Source organism: Manis pentadactyla, chromosome X (assembly GCF_030020395.1).
Source record: "Manis pentadactyla isolate mManPen7 chromosome X, mManPen7.hap1, whole genome shotgun sequence".
NCBI lineage: Eukaryota > Metazoa > Chordata > Mammalia > Pholidota > Manidae > Manis > Manis pentadactyla.
The window spans coordinates 127,972,132-127,982,579 of NC_080038.1; positions in this window are offsets into that span (position 1 = coordinate 127,972,132).

The following is a 10,448-nucleotide window of genomic DNA, read 5'->3' on the forward strand; positions in this document are numbered from 1 at the left end:
GTCCCCACCTTTCCTCTACTGCCCCTCACAGATGACTTATTTTCCCATGGCTTAGAGGACCACCACTCTGGCTGACTCTCAGATCTATGCCTCCAGCCAACCACACTGTCCCTGGCTCCTGCGCCCACACACAATTCCCTCTTCACCATCTGCCCTCTCCCTGTGGCACGGTTCACTGTAGAGCTAGGCATTTTCCCATTATGGCCCAAAGTTAGAAAGTCAGATAGAACCAGGTTAAGCATCTAGCTCTGCTACATGCCTCCTGTATGACCTTGGACAAGTTCCTAGAACAGACTGAGCCTTAGTTTCCCCATCTGTACAATCAAAGTTAATAATTCATCCTTGCCTCAGGTGTTGTAAGAATTAAACGAATTTATGTAAATCCCCTGACCTGTGATACTTACTCCTTAGGTTACAGTTTTTATTATTAACTTACTCAGTAACTTTATTGAATGAAAGAATGAGCTATGGAGATGCTTCAGGCACTTTAACAGGAAGATAGGAAGAGAACATAAGGTTTGAAGACCTCTGAGCTCCCTCACATCCTACAACATCGAGAGCACCTCCTCCAGGCAGGCTACCACAGCCCAATGAGAATAACTAACATTTACAAAATGTTACTTTTTAAAAATTTTCTGCTACAGAAAGAATATAATAACATGGTTTTCTGTCCATTTAAGCTGTTTATCCAGGTTAGTCTAGCTTATCTATTCCCACATAATTAGGAATAATCATGAGGTTATTCTAGTTTTTATTCATTATTTAGATGCAGGAAAATTACTGCAGTGCTATCAAAGAAGAAAATCACCATCTGCTTCTCCTGAAATTAAAGCACTCTCTCTTCCTAACTCAGCCAGGTTATCTTCTGGGATGTAACAGGCTTTGCTCCTAAGTAACTTCCTTACACAAATCAAGCAGTCATCTCCCTAAAGGATTTTTCCTCCAGTGTGAGAGGGAATCAGTACCTTGATTAGCAATTTGCCTTTGCTTTGTTGACTACTCTGTTTATTTTTACCTAAGCCTATTTTTTAAAACAAAATTCTTATTTTGCAATAATTTTTTACTTACAGAGAAGTTGCAGAGTTCCTGCACACCTGTTATCTAGGTGCCCCTAATGTTAGCATCTTACATAACAATGGTGCATTTGTCAAAACTAAGAAATTAGCAGTGGTAAATTGCCCTTAATTAAACTACAGACTTTATTCAGATTTCACTAGTGCTTCCATGAATGTCTTTTTTCTAATCCAGGATCCAGTTCAGGATACCATATTGTATTTAGTCATCATGTCATTTTAATAAATATTCCATTGATACTGAATAATACCAAATAATTACTGTCAAAAGGTTTTCTGCCCTACTGCAGTATGTAAAACCTGTGAAGTTCAAAGTGGGCTGAAGAAAGATGGCCAAAATGGAATTTAAGCCAGTCATTCAAGACACCAAAACTAGTTGGAAAAAAAGTTTTCAGATAGTGTCAAGGTAAAATGTTAAACACTTTGTTTCTCCTCCCTCCCCACATCCCAGAACTTTCTCTAGTCCTGTCTCTCTTAGAAGGCTATGCTTCTGGTGGCACCGCACATTCAAAGTGTGACTATCATGCAGCTACCTCATTCATCAGCAAATCGGGAGAAACAAAGAGTTGTTTTCATCTTCAGGGAAACACATCTGTGTGACCCTGAGCAAGTCCATTCAGCCTCTCTTCGCCTCACTTTCCGCATCTCAACAAGATGCGCTTTGTCAATGGCTGTCAAGTGCTGGTCTGCGGATCTGTTGCATCAGTCACCTAGAAAGCTTGTTGTAATGCTTATTTGAAGATCCTACGCCACTTCGGAATATCTGAGCAGTTGGGACTGGGGATCTGTATTTTCACACACACACACACACATGCAGTCACACACACTCACTCCCCCCAGGTGATGTGACTCACAGCAGGGTTGGGGACACATGGGGTTGAACAAGCCACCTGCTTCCTTGGGTTCAGAGGCAAAAGTGCCCTCTAACAGGAGCCAGGAGAAGAGATCAGCCTCCTCATGAAAGCAGGTCTGGTGCTTCCAGGGGTTCCTAAGACCATCTTGTTAAGAAGAGACAACTCTCCACTCCCTCAGCTCCTGTTGTACTGTACTGTCCCTGGGCATCCAGTGCATATTTAGCCTACACAGTCAAAGACTGGCTTTCTGTGCATTCTATTTAAATCGATTTTAGGTAAAGTAGCTAAAGAAAACAAGTAAGATAGACGAAAGTTTACAGAGACATTGGAATTTTACTAAATGACAACTTATCTTTGTTGTATTTGAAGTTTTTGCATTGATTGCTTTTCATTCCTTACTTGGGAGGGCAGAAAAATGAAAATGACATAATTTCACGTGATCAAGTAAGTTGTCCACTTATTTTACCTGCACTCTGAATTTTAAAAAATCATCTTAAAAACATTCTCATAGCCAAAACATAATAAGAAAATATTAGTGAGTTGATTTTGTCTGTGATTGCTGCAACTTTCTTCATTTTAATTCATAGACCTCAGAGCTGAAAAAGCTTAGCGGTCATATAAGCAAAATAGCTGAGAGATCCAATAACTTTATTAAATAGAGAAAACTGGAAAAAGTCAGAATGCAAAGATCAATGACATGACATTCTGACTGAATTAGTAAATAATTGATTCACGTCACATTCTGAGGCACCCATTATTTCTACATTTTGCAGATGAAGACCCTCAGGCTCAAATGCCCAAGGTCACACATAGTTAATAGGTTGAAACAGGAATTGAATCCAGATTTGGGGCCTCCAATGACATGCTCCAAGATGTTCACAGCGGCCTCTTTGATAACAAGCATTGATTGAAAATAGTAGAGAAATGCTTATATGTACATCAAATTGTACATCTACTCCATGCTTAATGTATGTAGCCACTACAATGGACAGACACCCTTATGTCCTGCAGAGAGGAAAATAAATACAACCATTCCTGCAAGCAATTTAGCAATAAGCACAAAGTGTCTTTTCAAAGTTCACACTTGTTGGCCCAGTAATGCACTATCTAGGACCTTATCCTAAGGTAATAATCAGAGACTTGGAAAAAGGATTATTCGGAAAAGTACTTATTGAAACAGTACTTAAAAAATGCAAAAGAAAACTGTTAGGAAATTAAACGTTCAAAATTAGAGTCAGTTAAATATATGATGGTTCTTTATATACTTTACTGTCATATAGTATTAAAAGTGGTGTTTTAATGACATAAGAAACTATAATTTTTTAAGTGAAAAAACTATGATCAAAATATTATATGTACATTATGTTCCCAATTTTGTTAAAAGAAAAATGTGTGCATATGTAAAAAACAAGAAAAGCAAGAGTGAAAGGAAATATATCAAAATATTTTAAAATGCCTTAAAAATGGAAAAACAGAGCATTAAATTGGTTCTCTCTACATAGTGAGATTAGAGTTCATTTTTTATTTTCTTTTTTATGCCTTTCTGAATTTCAAATTCTCTTTAGCAAGAAACAAACCGCTTTTATAAACAAAAGGAATACAATGTTATTTTTTAAAAGAAATGCAAAATTTGGATTACAAAAATAAATAAATAATGTAGAGAAAGTTATGATATGTTCAGTGAAAATAGAAAATTTGCATAGCCCAAGTTTATGGAAATACATGCATAAATACTTAATTATAATTTCAAAGGAAAGACTAGATGAAAATACAACAAAATATTGAAAGTATTTGTGCTTAGATGGCAAAAATAAAGTTGATTTCTTCTATCCTTTTTTGTTTTCAAACAATCTCATTAACATGATTATTTAAAATAACGGTCAAAAAATTCCTCCATCTCCCCTCAACTCCCATAAGTCCCATGACACCTAGCGGCTGTATGGGTAAAAGCACATGAGCTCTGTAATGAGACACACGTGTGCTCCAATCTTGCCTCTGAAACTTACTAGTTGTGTATCATTAGGCAATTGGCTTAACGTCTCTGAGAAATAGCACCTAGCTCCTCAGATTACCATGAGTGCATGGTGGGAGATGATGGAAGCTAATTGCTTCCATCATAGAACCTATCAGAGTCACTGAAAGGGCTTTCTGGCCATTCCAATAGGGCACATGAGCTTGGAGTTTTCACTAGCGTGTTTTCAGCTTCACTCCTGGTCTCATTTTACTAGGCCTAGGCCTCAGAAAAGCAAGGGTAAAAGTTGGGATGTCTTTGGGACCCTGTGGGTAGCATGAGGAAAATACTCAGCAGTATGGACAAGGAAACTTGGAGGAAAATGCATTTTTCCCAGTCCAACTAGTGATCTGACCCACACTGGCTGTCTCTGTAGCTGGTAGCTCTCCTGCCAGGGCATTCCCACTCTGGTCAGTGTGCTCGACCTTTGGTTATTCAGCTTCAAGTCAAAGATGTCTGTTTTATCAATGTCTGCTCCTCTTCTGAATAAATGCACCTCTAAGGAATAGTGATGGGTGGGTGCTCAGACAAGTCACCGATAGGCACACACACAGACAGGCACAGGGATACACTCTGATTCCTTCCTGCTGGCCTCTTCTAGCTGATAATCCATCATGAAATTCAGTCCTTTGAGTCAACTTCACACTCTCCTAAAATGGAATATTTACCCTTATAAATCACATGGCAGTGTCATTGATTTGTTAGGCACTTTCTCTAATCAGATAATTAGGAACAAGGTCTAGGGGTGAAGTGAATTTTGAAGGCATATATAATTTGAAAATAAGGGATACTTGACTGATTGCAGCCTAAGTGTAGAGTCAAAGGTAGGGAAGTGAGGGACTTAAAGAGACTGCCCAGCTCTGTGGTGGTGAAGAGTGGCTCTCCTGTCATTCACTGTCCTCACCTTTAAAATGGCCTGGAGGTTCAGGCCCCCTCTACCCGTTGAAGTCATCACCTTATTTTTAGATTCAGTGGAAACTAGTCCTTCAGGGCATGAAGTCCAGGCCAGACACACATGGACTCTGAGTCAGAATCCACATCTTAGCTGTGGAACCTCAAAGAATATTACTTGAGATGATGCTGTCTTCTACCAACAGGTGATGTAATGACTGAGATACCACAAATATTAAACAGCACAGAACCTGGTACCAAAAAAGAAGCCCTCCATAAATGGGAACAATTATTAGTCTCCTTCTTGAGGTCCTGAAGACTTCTCCAGTTCCAAAATGCCTTGCTTTCATGGGAAATAAAAGTACAAACTTCTCCCTGATCTGTAGAAGTTGACAGTGTACAGAAATACTAGCAGCAGCAATTCTTATCTCAGTGTGCAGTGGCTTGCTAAGACCATAACTTAACTCCCATAACTCTCTCATACTGAGTCAGGATTCTTCCCACGATTCCTACCTAGCCTTTACCATGACGTTTTAAGACAGGTAATATGGTATAACAAGAAACCTTCAGACTCAAGGGAACAATATTCAACTGCATGCTCAACCAGAAGCTAACTGTGTGTCCATTAGTTCCAGCCCACGTTCTCATGACTTCTGGGCTGACCTTCTGCAGTGCCATGTGGGTCTGCCATTCCCCTAGCAGGGGCAGAAGATGGGTCACCCCTGTAACCCTGAAATATGTAATTGTGGCCTTCATGAAGTGACCAAAAGGACCACTTCTCATTGGGAGGTATTAGATTACCTACTAACTTTTTTACCTTGACAAAGGAAATAACATCAGTCCTGGCCTGGAGACCCCACACCTTAACACCAAATCTTTGTCCTCATTGCATCAGTTTCTACATCTCAGAGCTTTGCCCTGGAACACTGGATGGTATACTTGGCAGAACTACAGCTTCCTTGATGATGCTTGTATTCATCGTGAACAAGACAAATCTATAAGAGGGAATTTTACAACAACAACAAAATCATTGGAAAACATAAGTATTTTAAAATACAGAAAAGAAATGAAAGCAAGAAACACACTTCATGGGCAAAGAAACAATGGTGGCTCAGAAGAACTCAGCAGTAGGTCTTCCAAATAGTCTTTTATGAAATGCAAGAGTGTTAATGAGACTTAGCACGCTATCACGGAGTCTTGTGGTCCAGCTCCAAATTCCAAAGGTAATAGGATAAATGCTGAGATTGGTTCAACTAGTGTAAGGTGACAAATATCAAACCAAGTAAGCTATGGTCAGGGGCTCAGTGACACCAAAAACTGAAGGGCATGGGAAGGTCTCAGAGAAAAGGTTTCTGCTGGACAGACCAATCAGCCTAAGCTGTGTAGGCTACAGATACAGTATATGCATATTTTGACATCTTCCTATACACAAAAGTCCCAGATTCTTTGTGTAAGCACACGTGCACATATAATAAACAATGAAAAGCCACCCCATGCCCAAGGCCAAGCTAAATCCAAAGGCACAGCACTCCACGAACTGATGCCACAGGACCTCTCTGAGTTCAAGTCTTCCAGGTGAAGTTCATGGCTTCTACAGAACTGCTGTGATTCTTTGAGATTCAGAAACCGATGGACTGCACGTTAACCTTAAGCCCCACCAGGGCAAAATATTACATACAAATTGAAGAATCAAGGCAAAATAATTATGTAGAAGCTGTAAATGGCATTTCCCATTTCCTCCAGAAATACACTGTCCCTTGAGTTCTACAATATAAGAACATTTGAAGGGGACCACTCACCTGCAGTCATAGGAGGTTCAGTTCTCACCCCTAATCACAGGTTTCCAGATCTGTCCATGCTGGGTACTAGAGAAGGGCAGGGGCATGGTTCCTGGCTAAGATCATATTGTAGTCCTGCGGAGCAGCGCCCTGATCACACAGCCTGTAGTCTCCAAACCAATGCCAGCATGGAGTCTAAGCAGGCCTGTCCACATTCTGTAAGGCCAGTTGTGTCCAACTGGTGGGGAGACTGAGAAAATGAGTGAATCACATGGGCATCAGGCCACTGCTGTTCTTTGGCTGAGTGGATAAGAAGCAGCAAGTTGATAAGAAGTGAATATAAATGTGAAGGAAGAGGCAAGAAAAGCTCAGAAATCCAACCCAAATCTAAAATATTAGGTGGCCTAATATTTTATGTAAGCAGCAGTCACTAATTCTTATATTATGATATTGGCATAAGCACAATGGGCTGGGAGGGCAAATCCAAATCCGGAGACATCTACAGATCATTATGCATCCTGTATATGTGAGTATGTCCCATGAACATGGGAAAGCAATTAAATAACTCCCACATCAGCCATCTTACAACCCACTAAGTGTTTTAATGATTTTTGAATTAGTTCATAAGTTAATAAAATGCACTGATACAACATATGCAGTCCTGTAGTAACCCATGAAATTATCCCAAAGTCATCCCATTAGCAGAGTTGGGGCTTGAGGTAAATTTGAAGTTGAATGTTCATAAGTAGATAAGAGTGCATGGAAAAAAACAAATTACATATTGAAATCATGGAGGATCCCACTTATAATTCTTTCCTAACTACTGATACAAGCACCCAGGAATTGGCCCAGGAATGCAGAGAGAGATATTCAGGTGCTTCCTACTGGCAGCCCAACAGTACAGGCAGTCCCACAAAGAAAACTGACCAACACACAACACTGTAACAGTTGCTGTACCCACCCGAGATGCAGGAACGTGCTTGCATTTAAGAGGAGCCAGAGTGCCCATGGCTTCGACTTGACTTCCTTTCATGACAACCTTTGCTCCATGGGTCCAAAGCCAGGGTGATAGGCACTCACTTGTTTTTTCTATTTTGCCTTAAATTACATCAGTGAAATATAGATTATAACAAATATGAAAGATATTTGGAGGAACCTCAAATTCCCTCCAGGTTAGTAATTATAAAGTGGCTTTGGGTCTTGTATTCTTTTGGCAGCCGATATATGTAAACATAACTTTAACCCGGAAGACGTCACAAATACAAACAATTGCATATATGTATAAAACTCTGGAATAAGAGTCCAAGATCTAAAGATTGTATACTCAATCAATTGCCATCTTTTTTAATACAAAGTTTTGAGGAACTGTAATACCCTTGCAAGTAAATGAAAGGAAGTAAGAAAACACAAAAAATTAGAGTGACAGTTTTTTATCCTATTTCAATAAACTTCACTGCAGTATTTGCACAGATTAAATACCATAGGCCGACTTCCCAAATTTTACATTCCATGCTGCTGCAAACTTACCATGAATATGAAAAACTTCTTAGTTGCAGATAAAAAAGTAAAGCCCTCAATTTAAAGCAATGCGACCAATGTAAATTTCTCCACATATAAATTGAGATCATTAAAGACATATATTAGCAAGTTAATACATGTATCATATTTGAACAATTTATATTTTGAATTTCATGTCCCCTTGCACAAAATGGTTCTTTACTTAGACCAGATTGTAAAAACTTCACAAGAGTTCAAAAGAAAGAAATAAAGAACAGGAACTGTTTTAGAGCTCATTTGTGATATTTTTTAATTCTTTCGAAGTTTGGAATTTTTCAATACTATTAAATATTAAGGCTCTTTGATAATTTTGTATGCTGACAGATGGTAACTATACTTATTGTGGTGAGCAATTTTTTATGTATATAACTATAGAGTCCCTGTGTTGTACACCTGAAACTAGGACAATATTGTATGTCAACTTTATTTCAATACAAAATTATTTCAGTAAAAATAAAAATAGGATCTTCAATATAGCCAAGTTGATTTCTAAATAGTACTAACATGACAGGTTGGGGTGGGTGGATAAAATAGGTGAAGGAGATAAAGCACAAAATCTCAATCATAATATAAATTAGTCACAGAAATATAGTTAACAATTCTGTAACATCTTTCCATGTTGATAGATAGTAACTACACTACTTGGGGTGAGCATTTAATAATGCAAATAACTGTCAAATCACTATGTTGTATACTTGAAGTCAATACAATATTGTATATCAACTATACTTCAACAAACAAACAAATAAATAAATAGTGTGAGTAGGATTCCACAATGGTTATACAAAGTCTTGCTATCACAAAATGAAGACAGTAGAAAGTGAAAGTCTCCTAGAAATTACTAGCGTGATTATGTTTCTGTATTCTTTTCCAGACTGTTTTCTACACATACGTTAGCTTTTTATTAAAATGGAATCATGCTATACAACTTCCCATTTTAGTTTGATATATCTTAAACATTTTTTTGGTAACTTTTGATGAAGATTTGCCTCAGACTTAAATGCAAAGTAGTTTTCCATTTTCTGCCTGTACTGAAATGTATTTAACCATACCTATGAAAGGGTGGCTGCAAACAGCTAGAGGCCACAAAGTGCCAGTGTCTGCTCTCCATAACCCAACAAGTTTGTTATTTTAGAAGCTAGGCCATTTCTAATGGTGAAGGCAATCAAAGCATTTTACTGCTCTCTGAAAATATCTTCAACCTCTCTCCAGTCCCTGGTTGTCACTTTCTCTTTCTTACTCCTTCAGATATTTTTGAAGCCTGAATTATTATGTTCCCATCTCCTGCTCCTCCATTCCTCTTTTCTCATAAATCTCAATTATTATTTTACTGGGAAGTGCTTTTCTGCACATGCCAAATACTCTGAATTGAAAGAGACATGGCCAATTTATTTTAAAGGAAAGCATCAGAATGTTTTTCTTTCCTTCTCCACAGTTCGGAGGGAGATGTTCCTTCCAAGCCCCAGTGCCTATGCATTTCCCAGTCCCTCCCATCTATCTATGAAGAGAGGAAGTTGGTGAGCACTTGACAAATGTACTTATGATTACAAAAATGCCACCAGCTGCACAACTTTAACACAACTAGACACAGTCCGCCATTCCCTTTATTTATTCAAAGCAATTTGACAAATATTTTATAATAGATGCCTGAGCCAGCCAGGTGCCTATAAAACATGCTATCCTTCTCATAGTGCACACTCATTCCTGCTGCTCTGATTCGGCTATCAGTCCCAGATCTTAACTATCTGAAATCTGTACCCTGGACAGATCCTTTCATATGTTTATCACGAATACACTGTCTGCCTGGCTTCAGACTTGGGGTTTTTCCCTAGGCGGTGTCAATGGGCTTGTTCTCATCTCTACACACAGATTGGATGAGCCACAGTGCGTCATCCCAGGTTACAACACCAAGTCCTCGTGTCCCAACCTGAGGCAGCCTGCCCCTGGAGGGCCTGCTTTCTTTTAAGGATAACAAGGATGCCATTTACTATGCACAAAACACTGTTTTTGTACCGTATGATAATCCACTCAAGGAACATACACCCGTTTCCTTTCTTTACTTGCTTCAGGAAAGTGGTTCTCACAATGAACAGGTTGCAAAGCCATGGACAGTCAGCTTCGGAACCAATCAGCCTTCAAGTGAAAAGTTTGAGTAAGACTTTCAGTTGTACCAGGATAAGAGCTCCGGGAGGTAAGTTATTAGACAGGATATAGGAAAAAGATGCAAAACATGAAAAAGCCTTGAATGCTGCTGTTGCAAAGGCACTTGATCTAAGATTGGTGT